This window comes from Meles meles, chromosome Y (assembly GCF_922984935.1).
Source record: "Meles meles chromosome Y, mMelMel3.1 paternal haplotype, whole genome shotgun sequence".
NCBI classification, from domain to species: Eukaryota; Metazoa; Chordata; class Mammalia; order Carnivora; family Mustelidae; genus Meles; species Meles meles.
In genome coordinates, this window is record NC_060088.1 from 39,898,105 (window position 1) to 39,915,564 (window position 17,460).

Sequence of the window (17,460 nt, forward strand, 5' to 3'; positions counted from 1 at the left end):
TGGGCATACTTGTGTGTAGGGGACTTTTAGGTGAGGTTGTTTAGGAGAGTTTAGTCCTGAATGCTTTAATTACTTCTTGATAGGTAAGAAGTTAACTTTCCAAGTTTTTTTCGGCTTCTGACGTTGATCCCTTTTTTCCTTAAGGTATTTTCTCTGAGGTTTGTTTCCCTGAGTGCTACTCCTCACTTGTGTCCAAATTCTGTGGGACTCTTTTACGTGTCTGTCTGGGGGAGGTGGGAAGGAGGGTGTTTTTCACAAAATGCTTAGAATGATATTTTAAGAGATATGAAGCCACTCTTCTTTGGATCACAATTCACCTTCAAACATATTGAAACTCGTGTTCCATCTCGTTCGGCCACATTTCCTGCAATGAATGTCCCATTTAATCCTCTTTTAGAAACACAAACTCTCACTAACCTGCCATGGGAAAAACACCAAATTTTGTGTGCCCGATTAGAGTCTCATAGTGTGTCCCTTTTTTCTTGCTTTTCACAGGTTCTTTTATTTCCACGAGTGAGTGAAAACGTATGTTATTTGTCTTTCTGTGATTGACAGATGGGCAGAAGCCCAGTGTTCGCCAACTTTCTGCCACATGTGGCAAGTTTCAAGATTCCTTCTTGCTTATGGCTGGGTAAGAGTCTGTGGTGCACTGGGAGGACAGGGAGATTGCAGAAATGTCTGGGAGCTCCAGGCTTGTCTTCAGCCACCAGCACAACAGGAAGATGACCACATCAATGGAACCATGGTGTAAAAGAACCTGAAGTGTTGAACTCAAACTCCACGGCAAAAGGGAGAAGAAGTCGCAGAGACCATGGGAGAAGGGTGTAGATGTGTCTTAGGGGAAAAGTGGACGGTTGGTGCTTCAGAGGGCAGGGAGCCATGGTGAAAGACAAAGGCCCAGACAGAGGACGACACTGGGATCCCACAATTTGGTTGATGAACCATAGCTGTTGGTGTCGAAATGGAGATGTTCTGAATGGCACTTGTACTTGAAACCAAATGGTCTTGAGGCCGAGGTATCTCAGATCATCATGCTTGATAGACAGACTCCAGAGAACATTGTGTTTCTCCTGCAGAGCACACCAGCAAGCAACTGGGTGCAGACAGCCTGGAAACCATCATCAGAAAATAACTTGTTGACACAGTGTTATGATTATTGTTTCTTGATGTGCATCCGTGATAGTCACTGTTCGTGGAGATGCCTCGATGGGGGCAAAAGAATCTTGGGGCTCTACCACCATCAGCATAAAACCCAGGCTAGGGACCACAGACAGGATGTTACAGATATTAGCTGCATAACCTGCAATCACGTAGTCCCAACCGTGGAAACCTGTTGGGACTACCTTCCTCAGGAAAGGTTGCTTAGCACCAGGAGAACAGAACCTCCATTGGGGACTAGAAGAAAGCCCTGCCCGACTCCCCTCTCTTGACCATAGTCTTCAGCAGGCCTTAGTAATGTTGAGTGGGTTGAAAGCCTCACTTCATAGGCACACGAGAGCTGACCAAGTTAACCTCACCATATTTGGTCCAGACACCAAATACTCCAAAAGGCAGGCAACGAGTGCCTCTGCAAAAGACTGGCCCAGAAGAGAGTGGACAGCCACAACCTAACCCAGTGGGCATGCCACATATACTAGGCACTCCATCAAGGGTCAGCCAGTGGCACTCCATGACATCTTCTTCCTGAAGAAATTACTCTCAGGGTAGAAAACAGAAGGCTCTTTTTGCATACAGAGAAGAATACAGAGACCTGAACTAAGGCAACGATGGAAGAATCAATAGATGCTGAGGCAAAAGAACAGAAACTGGTCATGGACAAGAAATCAAAGTGAAACCTATACATGTCACATGCCAGGTGGAGGTTTTAAGCAGCAGCCAGGATACTCTGGATCAGAAAAACATAGAAGAAATCAGGGAGTCTAGGACCACAGAGATAAAAGTGATAAAATAAATAAATAAATAAAGAGGCCCTGTTGAAAAGATTTGTTAGCAGATTGGATGCAAAATTCAGGAAACTGGCAGAACCTGTGGATCCAATGAGGTACCTGGAATCCAAGTACTGGGAAAAAAGGAAGCGAGGCAAAGGATAGAAGGAAGAATGATGGAACATGACAATGGACTATGGGAACTCTGTGACAGCAATGAATGTCTATAGGTGTTTATTGTAGGAGACCTGGAAGAGAGAGAAAATAGTGGGCCCAATATTTCTTTGCGAAATCAGAACTGCAAACAACCCTCATCTGGGGGCAAAAACAGAGATCCAGATTCCGAGGCACAGAGGATTCCCAGCACCATCTACAGAAGAGGGGAATGTCTCTAGATCTGGTCTTATTCCTGCAACTTGGGTTAGGACCTCACCGCAGTCGTGTGCGTGGTCAGCCAGCTCTTCTGGCAGCAGCATGGCTGGATTTAGCACTCCTAGGGGCCGGAAGGTCACTCTTGATTCATTGAGGAGGAGGGCCTAATACCCCGTCACTCAGGCGTTTGTCACCCATCGGTCTGGTGGAGTTCGGAGAAGGCCCTCAATAGCTTCAGTGGTGGTCAAGATGAGATTTTGACCCAAATTAAATTTACTTGCATCCTTGACCAGGAGGGCCATGGCAGCAATTATACAGAGGCAAGAGGGCAATCCAGCCACTACTGGATCTAGTTTCCTGCTAAGATAGGCTACTGGCCTTTGCCAAGGCCCCAGATTCTGAGTCAAAACTCCTTTGGCCACCCCTGCATTTTTTATCCACATACAAGTGGAAGGGCTTGGTAACATCTGGGATGGCCAATGCACTCAATAAAGCTGTTTGTAATTCCCAAAATGCTCCTTCTGCCTCAGCTGTCCACTCTATCATAGTGAGCCCCCCGCCTTTTGCCAGTTCCTAGGGAGGTTGGGCAATCTCCACAAACCGCAGTATCCACAGTTTCTTGGTCCACCGTCCAAGAAACTCCCTGACTTCTCGGGACGTGGTGGGGAGGGGATATCTGGTGATCACCTGTTTCCTTGACTCAGTGAACGCACTACCTCATGGAAATCAAAGCATAGATATGTGGCATGGCTCTGACAGAGCTGTGCTTTCTTTGCTGACACCCGATACCCTTTTTCCTGCAGGGTCTGTAAGAGAGCTCTCGTCCCCCACCAAACATGACTCTTAGAACTCAGCAGCTCTTAACAAGTCATCAACATACTGTGGCAGAGTGACTACTGGGTTGGAGGTTCTGTACTCATGCAAATCCTCGTGTAGGGCCTTGTCAAAATATAATGGTGGGTGAATTATTGAATCCTTGGGGAAGTCTTGTACAAGTGAGCTGTCCTTGGAATCATTCCTGCGGGTCGGACCACTCAAAAGCAAAAGGGGTTGAGATTCCCTTGGTAAAGATATGCAGAAAAATGCATCCTTGAGATCTAAGATGGTGTACACAGTTCTTTTGGAGCCCAGGAGGGAGAGTAGGGTATAGGGGTTAGGCACCGTCAGGTGGATATCTTCAACCTGTTAATTAACTTCCCACAGGTCCTGAACGGATCAGTACTCCCCAGTCTTGGCCTTTTTGACGGCAGCAAAGGTGTATTCCATGGAGATTTGCAAGGAACTAGGATAGCGTCTCTTCGGATGTGGTAAATGTGCTTTCTGATCCCTTCTTTTGCTTCCCAGGGAAGGTGGTACTGCTGAACATGAACCCCTGTAGCCATCGCCTTTAATTGTACCACCACTGGAGGTTGTCCCCTGGCCAAGACAGGCTGCTTCCCTTCAGCCCAGTCCTCGGGAAACTCGACCTGTAGGATTTGGAGAAGGCTCCCCGCCTTTGTCTCCTCTGGTTGTGAGACTGGCTCATAAAGGAGGTATTCATATACTGCTGCCATAAGCACCTGTACAGTGTGTTGTCTCCAGGGTACAGTCATGTCTACTCCCAAGAACCGAATGTCAGCTCGTAACTTGTGGAAGAGTTCACTTCCCATCAAGTTATATGGGGCATTAGGGAGAACCAAAAATCGATGTTTCACTACTCCCGAGGCCATATTTAAAGTCCTTTCTGTTCTCCATTTATGTCCCGCTGTGTCATTTGCTCCTTGAACCCAAACTTCCTCTCCCCATAGTTTTCCCATAGGTTTAAGTAATGATGAAAACTGGGCTACCGTGTCCACCAAAAAAATCGATTGAGTTCCCCTCCACTACAATTTTTACTCTGGTGGCTGGCATTGCCATCTTCCTTTTGGGGCACTCCCTGGCCCAGTGTCCTTTTTCCTTACATAAGCACACTGATCTGAATCTAAGTCTTCCCACATGCCTTCTCTGTGCTTAGGCTTTTCCTTCCATTTACTATCCTCTACCTATCTCATTTAATGTCAACCCTTAACCAGCAATTTTCCATTTTCATCCTCCTGTGCATCCCTGTTCTTCAGAACTTTTTGTGCCCTTCCCAATAGCTCAAACAGATTCTTCCCTGAAAATCCTTTAATTTTCTGAAGTTTCCTCCTTATATCCAGGGCTGACTGACTGGCAAAAGCAAGATTCAGTGCCCCCTGATTTTCGGTTTCCTCAGGGTCCCTCTGGCTATACATTTTATAGGCTTCAATATCTTTTCTAGGAAAGCTCCTGGAGACTCAATCTTACCTTGAGTCACAGTACTAATTCTGGCTTAGTGAGAGTGCAACTTTTACTTCTTGAAAAGCTGTTCCAGGATTTCAACATATCAAAGAACTGTACTTGTTCTGAAAGTCTCCTATATGAATCTCCTATATGAAACTCCTATATGAATTGTAAGATGAATTCATCTTACAAGAGAATTAAAACAATTACAAATGACAAAAAACTCAGAATAGATATGGTTAAATATCAAATGATGACCCCTATCAAAACATTAAAACTTTAGAAAATGTATAGAACCTCTGGAGTAGTTACAGCATTTAGCCAAATGTAACCCAGGGTTTATCATTGATTTAGCAGTACTTCCTGAGTAACTTAGCATATCAGGGAAAAGCCTTATGAGTCAAAGAGATCTCATTTACAATTCTGGGTGGGCAAAGAAAACCATTTACATTTTCTTAGAAACATCTCAATCTCTAGTGAAGACTACATATTAACCAATTGTGAACTGTTGCAATAACAGTTAAGCACAAAACATGTTTACCAACAGATTTCAAAAGCATAAACCTTGTTCCAGCAACCAGGGTCGTAGGACTTTATCCCATTTGTCATCCAAGCAAAACTTCAAAGCTTTAGGTTACCAAAGACTCTGAAAGCTACTTTAACAATTACCCAATAAAACCCTGAGACAGACAATTAGCCATCAGTTCAGTCATCTCTTTGCTAACAGATTTCATGTCCACGTGGGCCCATTCCACTTCAGACGCCATGCTTTCCCGCCAGCAGAGGGAGGGGCTATGCAGTCCATGTCGGGACAGAGAAGGCAAGGACTTGCCCAAAACTGAGTGAGTTTCAGCAGCTTCTTGGGAATATTCCCTAAAGTCTCTGTCCCGAGTTAGACTAACCCCAGTTGGCTCCAGTTATAGCCCTTAACACAGGAAATGAGTGAGGAAGAAGCCCACATCTATTATGAGGAACAGAGAGATGAAAGTCAGAGTCCCCTTACTCTCTGCCAATCCCATTCCCCCAAACACAACAAACAACACAGCAGACAACAAAAAGACAAGAAAAAGACAAGTACAGGTCTAGCCTTCCTGCCACCAGTGGGGATTTTCGAGAGTGACTCAAACCTCCTGGCCACCTAGGGGGACTCAAACCCACAATGACGCCTTGGAGGACCGAACACTTGATGACCACCTAGGAGGACGTGAACCCCCTGACTTCCTAGGGGGACTCAAACCCCCTGGTGACCACATAAGGGGAGGCGAAATGGCTGCTGACCATATAGGGGGACTCGAACCCCCTGGCCATCTAGGGGTACTCGAACCCCCTGAACACCATGGGGGACTCGAACCCCATGTCAATGTATCAACAGAGGAATGGGCATACCTGCATCCACTCCAGCCTTAGGGAGCATAGCTGCATCCAGCCTCTCCCTGTTGGGCCATAACCTGGAGCTCCAACCAGATAGAAGAACAAGATCCCAACACCTCCGGAGGCTTTTCCCATAAATTGCGATGCTGGCTCAGTTCTCATTCTTTGATCCTGGGTTAGCCCCCAGTGTTAGGGTCCATGATCAAAGGAATGAGATTGACACAAAGCGAAAATCAAGCAAAGCTTTATTTCACACCAAGCATCGAAAATGAATCTGACCGGTCAGGGCCATTTTGTAAGTAGAGGCAATGACGATGAGGACGCCACCCTTGATGACAAGAGATGAGGATGACGAGGACGACAACACTGACGAAAGACTCTGCTCCCCATGATGCCACTCCGACCAGGCCACTCACCATATGAGGCCGCTCTGGACAAGGCCACATTCTGGACGAAGGCCACAACTGATAATGAAGAGGCCGCTCCAGACCAGTCTGCTCTGCCATGAGGCTGCACGTTGATGAGGAAGCTCCCCAGAATGACTCCACTCTGGCGAGGCTGCAGCTCTGGGCAGAAAGGCAAGTCATGGTGAGGCCGCTGTGAGGCCGGTCGTGCACGGCGCTGCTGCTCGGGAAGGCGAGGCCTCTCGGGGCGGTGCCACGCCCAGCAATGCTGCTCCCAATGCTCCCGATGATCCTGAAGCTCTGATGCTCCCAATGACCCCGGCGCTAACACTCCTACAACTACCCTAACAGCTCCCAATGGCTACTCTAACAGCTACTCTAATTCCTTTTACTACTCTAACAGTTATTCTAACTCCTTCTATTTCTCTAATGGCTTTTCTAACTCCTCCTACATATACCCCCACCGCCAGCCTCACAGACTAACCTTTATAGCTGTGGTTGAACCCTGCACACACACAGGTGGCCAATGAGATTTGAACTCACCACATTTAATATATGGACACCCCACTGATTGGATAAGGCAATCTGGCCAGTCCCGCCCCAATATCTGGGGTTTACAAGTAAGTTGCTCTGGCTAAGCAGGCCCCTACATTAGTACCTACATATGTTCCAACGCTAGGTCCCTGATCCAAAAAACAGAACACCTTATGTCCGCAGAAGGCAACCTGGCTCTTGGGAGCTGCTTCAAACGCTCAGGGGAGGAGAATCCTGCATGGCGCCTGAGCCCCTGCCACATTCTAAAGTCTCATTGGACACAAGCCACCATGGTGACACATCAGCATGAGGCTACCTGTCATCTCAGCCCCTTGGGAACTTGTCAAGAGCCATCAGATGGAAACTGCCTTGTTCCTGGGCTGAGAGAATAGGCTGAGCTTGGATTTCCAGGCATCTATGCGGTGAGCTCTGCTACCATGTCTTTCCACATGGGGGACCATGGAGCCATCAAAACTGACTCCCCCTGTCCCACAGAAGAAAAGCTTGCTATTCAGAGCAGCTCACAAGCCCAGCCTGGGAAAACCTCCATGGCCTTATGAGGCCACCCTTCCATTCATCTAGTATCATGCACACAAACTCCAGCATGAGAGACAATCCGATACTTGCCCTGACTCAGGTGCTAGAGATCTCGTGTCAGACGCTGCATGTTGAAACTACCATGTGCTTGGCACTGAACAGAAACCGCGCTTGTGACTGCAGACTTCTGTCTTCACCCTCCTGGCCAACAAGCCCTCCAGATTGGGAATTCTAGAGCCACAATGCAGTCTTCTGCCTGCCCTCCAAAAAGAAGAAGGGTCCTTTGGATCTGCCCAGAATTGCCATGTGAGGATAAACCTGCATGGCCCTAGACGGAATCCCAATATCCAGGCCAAATGTGCACTAATGCTCTGTGTGACACAGCCTGAGACCCAACCTCCAGTCAACCCCCAAGGTAGCGGGTGCCATCTCACTGCAGGTGGGACAGGCCATGGCCCTAGGCTGTCATGTCTACAAAACCTGGGTGTTCAGGCACTGTGCCCAGACCATGTCACAAATCCCGGCCTATGGGGAAATCTCAAGCGCAAAGGAGCACTCCTCCTTCCCCATGGCTGGAAAACCTTGCTGTGGATATGTGGGTCACACCTTCAGAGTGGGAGCCAGCTGCATGGCCCATAAGAACATGCCCACCCAGGAGTTCCTCCCTGGGCACACCAGCATTGTGACCATCAGCTTGAGAATGCTTTCAAACAAGCCCCCTCGCTAGTTTTACCAAGAGCCCGCATTTCATTCGTGCCATGCCCCTAGGCCCAAATCCTAACCCTTGGTCTTGTTCTCCTGGTGCCCAGACCCAGAAGCCGACTCTGGAATCCCTGTTATGGCGGGATCCTGAGAGAGTAAACAGATAGATCTCTACCCTTCATCCAGAAAGACACCAAAACCTTGGGAGTCATGCAAAATCCCCACAGAGGCAGAATCTCCCATGGAACATGAGGCCACCACTCCATTCCGTGGCCAACCGAGACACACAACCCAGACAGAAGAGCCTGTGCTCCCGCCTATTCGTCAAACTAATTTCAGATCATGAGGCACTGCACTCACTTTCTGCGGATCGGACCTGTCATCACCACACCCCTCACCCTAAACCGAGTTTGTGTTTGCAGACTTTTGTCCCCAAAGCCCTGGCCCACATGCCCTCCAGGATGGGGCCTCTTGTGCCACAGCACAGGAGTCTCCTGCCCTTCCAAAGGATATTCTGCTTGTCACAGTTGCACAAACCCTCAAATTGGGAGACACCTTCAAGGACCCGAAGCCCACCCAATTTCGTTGGCCTCTCTACTCAGAAATTTACTGTTTGACACATGTCAGACACCTACTTCCAGGCAGACACCCAGGTCAATGGCCCTAAGTCAGAAAAGGAAACTGACATGCCCCTAGGATCTCAATGGAATCCTAGCTTAGGTTTGCAGGCATCTGTCCCCAGAGGAATGTTCGGAGTACTTACCTATGTTACAATGCTAGGTCCCTTATGCAAAAAACAGCACATATCCTGTCCCCAGAAGGCAACTTGGCTCTAAGGAGTTGCGTAAAACCCTCAGGGTTGGAGAATTCTGCATGGCATGGCACCAGATCCTCCACAATATACTTAGGTCTCATAGGACACAAGCCAGCATTGTTATCCATCAGCTTGAGGCTCCCTGTCAACACAGCCCCCTGAGCAATTTGCCCCAGAACCACCAGATCAAAACTGCCTGGTTCATGGGCTGCAAGCATAAGCTGAGCTGGGATTTCCAGGCATACATGCGGTGAGCTCTGCTTCCAAGTCTTTCCATATGGGGGACACTGAATCCTTCAAAACGGACTCCCCCTGTCCCATAGAATGAAATCTTACTGTTCATATCAGTTCACACGTTCAAGCCTGAGGAAACACCATGGATCTTGAGGCCTCCCCTCCATTCATCGGCCATCATGGGCACAAACTCCATCATGAGTGACCATCCAACACTCGCCCTGACTTGGGACCTAGAGATCTCAAGTCAGACGCTGAACATTTTAATTACCATGTGCTCATCACTGAACTGAACCAGCGTTTGTGTGTTCAGGTTTCTGTACGCACTTCATGGCCAGCAGGCCCTCCAGATTTGGAATTCTGGAAAGACAATGCACCCTTCTGCATGCCCTCCAGAAAGAAGAAGGGCCCTATGGGTTTGTCCAGAATCCCCGTGAGAGGATCCACCTGCACAGCCTTCGATGGCACCCCAATATCCTAGGCCGCCCTGTGCAAAAATGCTCTGTCTGACACAGTCTGAGCCCTGACCTCACATTATCTCCCCAGGTAGTGGGCCCAATATCATGCAGGTGGGATGTGCCAAGGCCAGTGACTGTCATCTCTACCCAACCTGGGTATTCAGGCATCTGTGCAGAGACCATGACTCAAATCCTGGTCTATGGGGGGAATCTCAAGCACAAAAGAACAATCCTCCTTCCCCATGGCAGGAAAAGCTTGCTGTGGGGATGGGGTCAAACCCTCAGTGTGGGATGCATCTGCATGGTCCATGAGACCATGCCCACATATTAGGGTGGCCCTAGCCACAAAGAGGCATTTTGACACTCTGCCTGAGACTGGTTTCAAACAAGCCCCCTCTCTATCTGGACGAAGAGCCCGCAGAGCGGGCCTGCCATGCCCCTAGGCACAAATCCTCACCCTCAGTCTCGTTCTACAGAAGCAGGAACCAGAAGCCGACTCTGGGATACCTGTAATGGCCCGACCTCTGAGACAAAAACAGGACTCTTCCCTTCCCCCTGAAAGACATCAAACCCCTGGGAGCTGGGAAGAATCCCCTCAGAGGCAGAATCTCCCATGGCCCCATGAAGCAAACCCTCATTTCCGTGGCCATCTGAGGCACACAACCCAGACAGAAAATACTGCACTTCTGCCTCCCCATCCAACTAATTTCAGATCCCGGGGCACTGCCCTCATGGTCGGCAGATCTGGCCTGCCATCACCTCGATCCTCACCCTAACCTTAGTTTTTGTTGGCAGACATTTGTCCCCAAAGCCCAAGCTGAAAGGCCCTCCAGGACGGGGCCTCTAGAGCCAAAGTGCAGGACCCTGCCTGCCATTCTGAATGAAACTGTTCTTGTTACAGTTGCACAAACCCTCCAGATTGAGAGACAACTGTAAGGTCCTGATTCCACCCCATTTTCGTAGGCCTCTCTGGAAAAAAAGCGGATTCTGACACATGCCAAACACCTACCATCAGGCAGACACCCTGGTCAATGGCCCGGGTTCAGAAGGTCGAAACTGACATGCCCTTAGGATTTCAACGGAACCCTAGCTTAGGTTTGTAGGCATCTGTCCCCAGATGCAAGTTCCAAAATACCTTCATATGTTCCAACAGTTGGTCCCTGTCCACATAACAGAATACCTCCTGTCCCCAGAAGGCAACCTGGCTCTCGGGAGCTGCGTCCAACCCTCGGGGGGGAGGGCATCCTGCATGGCACCTGAGCCTCTGACAAATTCTAGGTTCTCACTGGACATAAGCCAGCATTGTGACCCATCCGAATGAGGCTCCCTGTCAACACAGCCTCCAGGGTTCATGACCCAAGAGCCACCAGATCGACACTGACTTGTTCCTGGACTGCAAAGGTAAGCTGAGCTGGGCTTTCCAGGCATCTATGTGGTGAGCTCTGCTACCAAGTCTTTCCATATGGGGGAGCCAGGAGTCATCAGAACGGACTCCTCCTATCCCAGAGAAGGAATGGTTGCTGTTGGAGCAGCTCACAAGCTCCATCCTGGGAAAACCTCCATTGCCTCCTGAGCCACCCCTGCATTCTTCGGTCATGATAGACAAAAACTCCAGCATGATATACCATCTTACACTCACCCAGACTCAGCTGCTGCAGATCTCAAGTCAGATGCTGAACACTGGAACTGTCATGAGCTTGGCACTGAACTGAACCGGCCCCTGTGTGTTCTGGCTTCCGTCCTCTCCCTTCTGGCCCACAAGCACTCTAGATTGGAAATTCTGGAGCCACAACACAGCCTTCTGCCTGCCATTGTGTTACAAAGAACCTAAGGGTTTGCACAGAATCCCCACGTGAGGTCAACCTGCATGGCCGTCAAAGGCACACTAATATGCTAGGCCTCCCTGAGCACTAATGCACTGTCTGACACAGCCTGAGCCCCGAGTTCCTATCAGCCCCCAGGTAGCGTGCTTCATATCCTGCAGGTGGGACCGGATTTGGCCTGAGGCTTTCATATCTACCCAACCTAGTTATTCAGGTATCTGTGCCCAGACCTTAGATCAAATCCTGGCCAATGAGGAGCCCTCAAGCACAAAAGAGCACTAAACCATCCCCATGGCAGGAAAAGCTTGCTGTGGGGATGGGGGTCAAACCCTCAGCGTGGGAGTCAGCTGCATGGCCCTTTAGACCAGGCCCACACAGGATGGCCGCCCTGGGCAAAAACAGGCATTGTGACCCTTAGACTGACCCCACATGAAAACAAGCTCCCTCGCTAGCTGGATTAGGAGACCGCATATCGGGTCTTCCATGCCCATTGCCCAAATCCTCACCCTAAGTTGGGTGCTCCAGGCCTCTGGACTCAGAAGCTGACTCTGGAATCCCTGCTATGGCCCAATCCCTGAGATGGAGAACATCACTCTTCCCTTGTCCCCGAAAGACACCAAACCCTTGGTAGCTGGGCAGAATTCCTAGAAAGGCAGAATCTCCCATGGCCCCATGAGGCCACCCCTCCATTCCGTGTCCAACCGAGACACACAACCCAGATAGAAAAACATGCAGTCCCACCTCTCCGTCACCCAAATTTCAGATCCCAAGGCACTGACCTCATGGTCTGTAGATCGGGCCTGCCATCACCTTGGCCCTAAACCTAACCCGAGTTTGTTTTCCCAGTCTTTTGACCCCAAATCCCTGGCCCACAGGCCCTCTATGATGGGGCCTCCGGAGCCACAGTGCAGGACTCTGACTGCCAGCTGGAAGGAATCTCTGCCCGACATAGTTGCACAAACCCTCCATATTGGGAGACACCTGCAAGGCCCCTGAGCCCACACCAATTTTGTTGGACACTCTGGAAGAAAATGCGCAGTCTGACACATGTCAGACAACTACATGTAGGCAGACACCCAGGTCAATGGCCCTGAGTCAGAAATGGAAACTGACATGACCCTAGGACTTCAACGGAACCCTACCTTAGGTTTGCAGGCATCTGTCCACAGAGGCAAGTTCTGGAATACATACATATGGTACAACACTTGGTCCCTGAGCCACAAAATAGAACACTTCCTGTCCCCAGAAGGCAGCTGGGTCCAAACCTCATCAGAGTAGAATGGTGCCTGAAGCTCCTTTACATTCTAAGGTCTCCCTGGACATAAGCCAGCTTTGTGACCAATCAACATGAAGCTCCCTGTCAACTCAGAATCCTGCGCACTTCACACCACAGCCTTCAGATCGAAACTGCCTTGTTCCTGGGCTACAAATGTAAGCTGAGCTCAGCTTTACATATATCCATGCGGTGAGCAATGCCAACAAGTCTTTCCATTTGGGGGACACTGGAGCCATTAAAATGGACTCCCGCTCTCCTGCAGAAGGAAAGCTTGCCGTTCGGAGTTTTCACAAGCCCCAGCCTGGGAAAACCTCCATAGTCTCTTGAGGCCACCCCCCCATTGTTGGCCATCATGGACACAAACACCAGCGTGAGAGACCATCTGACACTTGCCCTGACTTGGGTGCTAGAGATTTCAATTCAGACGCTGCACATTGGAAATGCTATGCGCTCAGCACTGAACTGAACTGGCCTTGTGCATTCAGCTTTCCGTCATTAACCTCCGGGCCCACAAGCCCCCAGGTTGGGAATTCTGGAGCCACAACGCAGACTTCGACCTGCCTCCCACAAAGAAGAAGAGCCCTTTGGATCTTCCCAGAATATCCACGTGAGTATCACATGCATGGCCCTCGACAGCACCCCGATATCCTCGGCCGCCCTGTGCTATATTGCTCTCCTGCTATATTTCGTGGCCAACCAAGACACACTACCTAGACATAGAAGCCTGTGCTCCCGCATCCCTGTCGCCCTCATTTCAGACTCGGTGGCACTGCCCTCACAGTCTACAGACCGGGCCAGCATTCACCTCACCCCTGAAGGTATCATGAGCTTATGTTTACAGACTTTTGTCCCCGAAACCCTGGCCAACAAGCCCTCCAGGATGGGGTCTCTGGAGCGCAGCGCAGTGCTCTGCCTGCACACTGGAAGGAAACTCTGCCTGTCACAGTTGCACAAACTCTCCAGATTGGGAGACAGCTTCAATGCCCCTGAGCCCACCCCAAATTCATTGCCGCCTTGGAAAAAAGGGCACATTCGCACACAGACCAAAAACCTACCTCCAGGCAGATACCCAGGTAAAAGGAGCTGAGCCAGAAGATGGAACCTGACAATCCCCTAGGACCTCAACAGAACCCTAGCTTGGGTTTGCATGCATCTGTCTCCAGCGGCAAACTCTGGAATACCTACATATGTTCCAACAATTGATCCCTCAGCCACAAAAGAGAACAACTCTTGTCCCCAGAATGCAACCTGGCTCTTGGGAGCTATGTCCAACCCTCAGGTGATGAGAATACTGTATGGCGTCTGAGCCCACGCCATATTCTAAGGTCTCCCTGGACAGAAACCAGACTTCTGAACCATCCGAATGAGGTTCCCTGTCACCTGAGCCCCCTGGGCACTTTGCATCGGAGTCAACAGATCGAAAAGTCCTTGTTCCTGGGCTGGAAGTCTAAGCGAAGCTGGGCTTTCTAGGCGGCCATATGGTGAATTCTGCTACGATGTCATTCCCTATGGGGAACCCTGATACCATCAAAATGGACTCCCCTTGTTCCTTGTCCTTGTCCCAAGGAAAGCTTGCTGTTTGGAGCAGCTCACAAGCCCCAGCCTCGGAAGACCTCCATGGCCTCATGAGGCCACCACTGCTCTCCTGGTCCATCATGGACACAAACTCCACCAGGAGCGACCATCTGACATGTGCCCTGACTCAGGTGCTGGAGATCTCGAGTCAGACGCTACACATTGAAAATGCCATGTGCTCAGCATTGAACGGAACCGGCTCTTGTGTGTTCAGAATTCCGTCATCAACATCCTGGCCCACCAGCCTTCCAGATTATTCACTCTGGAGCCACAACTCAGCCATCTACCTCCCCTCCAGTAATAAGAAGGGCCCAAGAGGTCTGCCCAGAATACCCATGTGAGGATCAACCGGCATGGACCTCGACAGTACCCAATGTCCTAGGCCGACCTGAGCACTCATCCCCTGTCCAACACAGCCTGAACCCGACCTCCCATCAGCCCCCAGGTAGCCAGCACAATATCCTGCATGTGGGATGAGTCAAGGACAGAGACTGTCAACTCTACCCATCCTGGGTATTCAGGGGTCCATGCTCAGAGCATAGCTCAAATCCCGGCCTATGGGGTGACCTCAAGCATCAAAGAGCACTCCTCCTTCCCCACGACGGGAAAAGCTTGCTGTGGGGATGGGTGTCTAACCTCAGAGTGGGAACCAGCTGCATAGTCCATGAGACACCACCCACCCAGAGGGACTGCCCTGCCCAAAACAGGCATTGTGACCCTCAGCCTAAGCCCACTTTCAAACCAGCCCCCTTGCTAGCTGAACCAGGAGCCTGCATATCAGATCTTATATGACCCTAGGCCCCAATCTGCACCCTCAGTCTTGTTCTCCACTCGCCCGGACACAGAAGCCGACTCTAGAATCCCTGATGGCGGGGCCCCAGAGATGGAAAATAGCACTCTTCCCTTCCCCTCTAAAGACACCAAACCCCTGGGAGCCAGGCAGAATCCTCACATACACAGAATCACCCATGGTTCCATGAAGATACAGCTACATTCCGTGGCCAACCGCAACACACAACCCAGAGAGAAAAGCCTGTGCTCCCGCATCCTTGTCGTCCTCATTAAAGACACCATGGCACTGCCTTCACGGTCCTCAGATCGGACCTGCCATCACCTCTCCCAGAATCCTATACCGAGTTTGTTTTTGCAGACTTTTGTCCCCAAAGCCCTGGCCAATAGGCCCTCCAGGATGGTGCCTCTGGAGCCAAAGTGCAGGATTCTGACTGCCCACCTGAAGGAAACTCTGCTCGTCCACATTTGCACAAACTCTACAAATTGGGAGACCCCTGCAATGCCCCTGAGCACACCCCAAATTGGTTTGCGGCCTTGGAAAAATGCTGCATTCATTCACAGGCCAAAAAGCTACATCCAGGCTGAAACCCACGTCAATGGCCCTGTGTCAGAAGATGGAACCTGACATATCCCTAGGACCTCAACAGAACCCTAGTTTAGGTTTGCAGGCATTTTTCTAAAGAGACCAACTAAGGAATACCTACATATCGTCCAACACTTGATCCCTGAGCCACAAAACAGAACACATCCTGTCCCCTGAAGGCAACCTTGCTCTTGGGAGCTGTGTCCAAAATCACAGGGGAGGAGAATCCTGTATGGCGCCTCAGCGCCCACCACATTCTAAGGTCTCCTAAGACACAAGTCTTAGCCCCCTCAGCCCCCTGGGCCCTTCGCCCCAGAGCCACCAGATGAAAATGGCCTTGTTCCTGGGAGGGTAGTGTAAGTGGAACTGGGCTTTCCAGGCAGCCATGCGCTGATTTCTGCTACGACGTCTTTCCATACATGGGACCCGGGTGCCATGCAAACGGACTCCCCCTGTCCCACAGAAGTATACCTTGCTGTTCGGAGCAGCCCACAAGCCCCAGCCTGGGAAAACATCCATGGCCTCATGAGGCCAGCCCTTCATGCGTCTGCCATCATTGACACAATCTCCAGGGTCAGTGACCATCTGACACGAGCCCTGACTCAGGTGATGGAGATCTCGAATCAGATGCTGCAGATAGAAATGCCATGTCCTTGGCACTGAAATGAATGGGCACTTGTGCGTTCAGAATTCTTTCTTCAACGTACTGGCCCGTCAGCCCTCCAGATTGTTCATTTGGGAGCCACAATGCCGCCTTCTGCCTACCTTCCAGAAAGAAGAATGGCCTTAGGGATCTGCCCAGAATCCCCACGTGAGGATTAACCTGCACGGACCTTGACAGCATGCCAATATCGTAGGCCGCCCTGTGCACTAATGCTCTGTCTGACACAACGTGAGCCCCGACCTCACATCAGCCCCCCAGGTAGCAGGCCCAATATCCTGCAGGTGTGACATGCCATGACCAGAGACTGTCATCTCTACACAAGCTGGGTATTTAGGCTTCTCTGCCCAGACCAGAGCTCAAATCCTGGGCTATGGGGGAACCTCAAACATCACAGAGCACTCCTCCTTCCCCACGATGGGAAATGCTTGCTGTGGGGATGGGGGTCTAACCTCAGAGTGGGAGCCATCTGCATGGCCTTTGAGACCACGCCCACTCAGGACAGCCGCCCTGGCTCGCAATGCCTCCTGCTACCGGCTACCCTAACTCCTCCTGCTACTTCCCCACCCCCTTGCAGCCTCACAGACCAGCCTTTATAGAGGTGGTTGATCCCGGCCCACACACAGGTGGCCAATTGGATTGCAACTCACCTCAGTAAATTTATACATGCCCCACTGATTGGCCACCTCCTCTAGCTGGCCTGGCCCGCCCCTACATTCCCCCCTTTTTCTTTGACCTTTCAGCCAGTTCTATGCTCTCCTGTTGTAAGGGGGCTACATTGAGCATGTAATACTGGGGCCAAAAATTAACAGTAGTTCACAGTCGACTGATGAGTTAGCCATTCAAAACTTTGTTTAACCTTTCCTATTTTTGTTCCTAATTCTGTTCATCTAATTTCCCACCTATACTTTTCATAAACAGGTAACAATAGTAGCAACAATAAACTCACAGTTTTTTTTTGGTCTTAGCTTTAGTCCATGGTCCGTGGGGTCTGCTGGCTGCAGCTTCCATCTCTGGGAGGCGTCCTTGCCTCAACTCGTTTGACACTGTTCCCTTCCCCATGAAAGACACCAAACCCTGAGAGCCAGGCAGAATCCTCAGAGAGGCAGAATCTCCAAT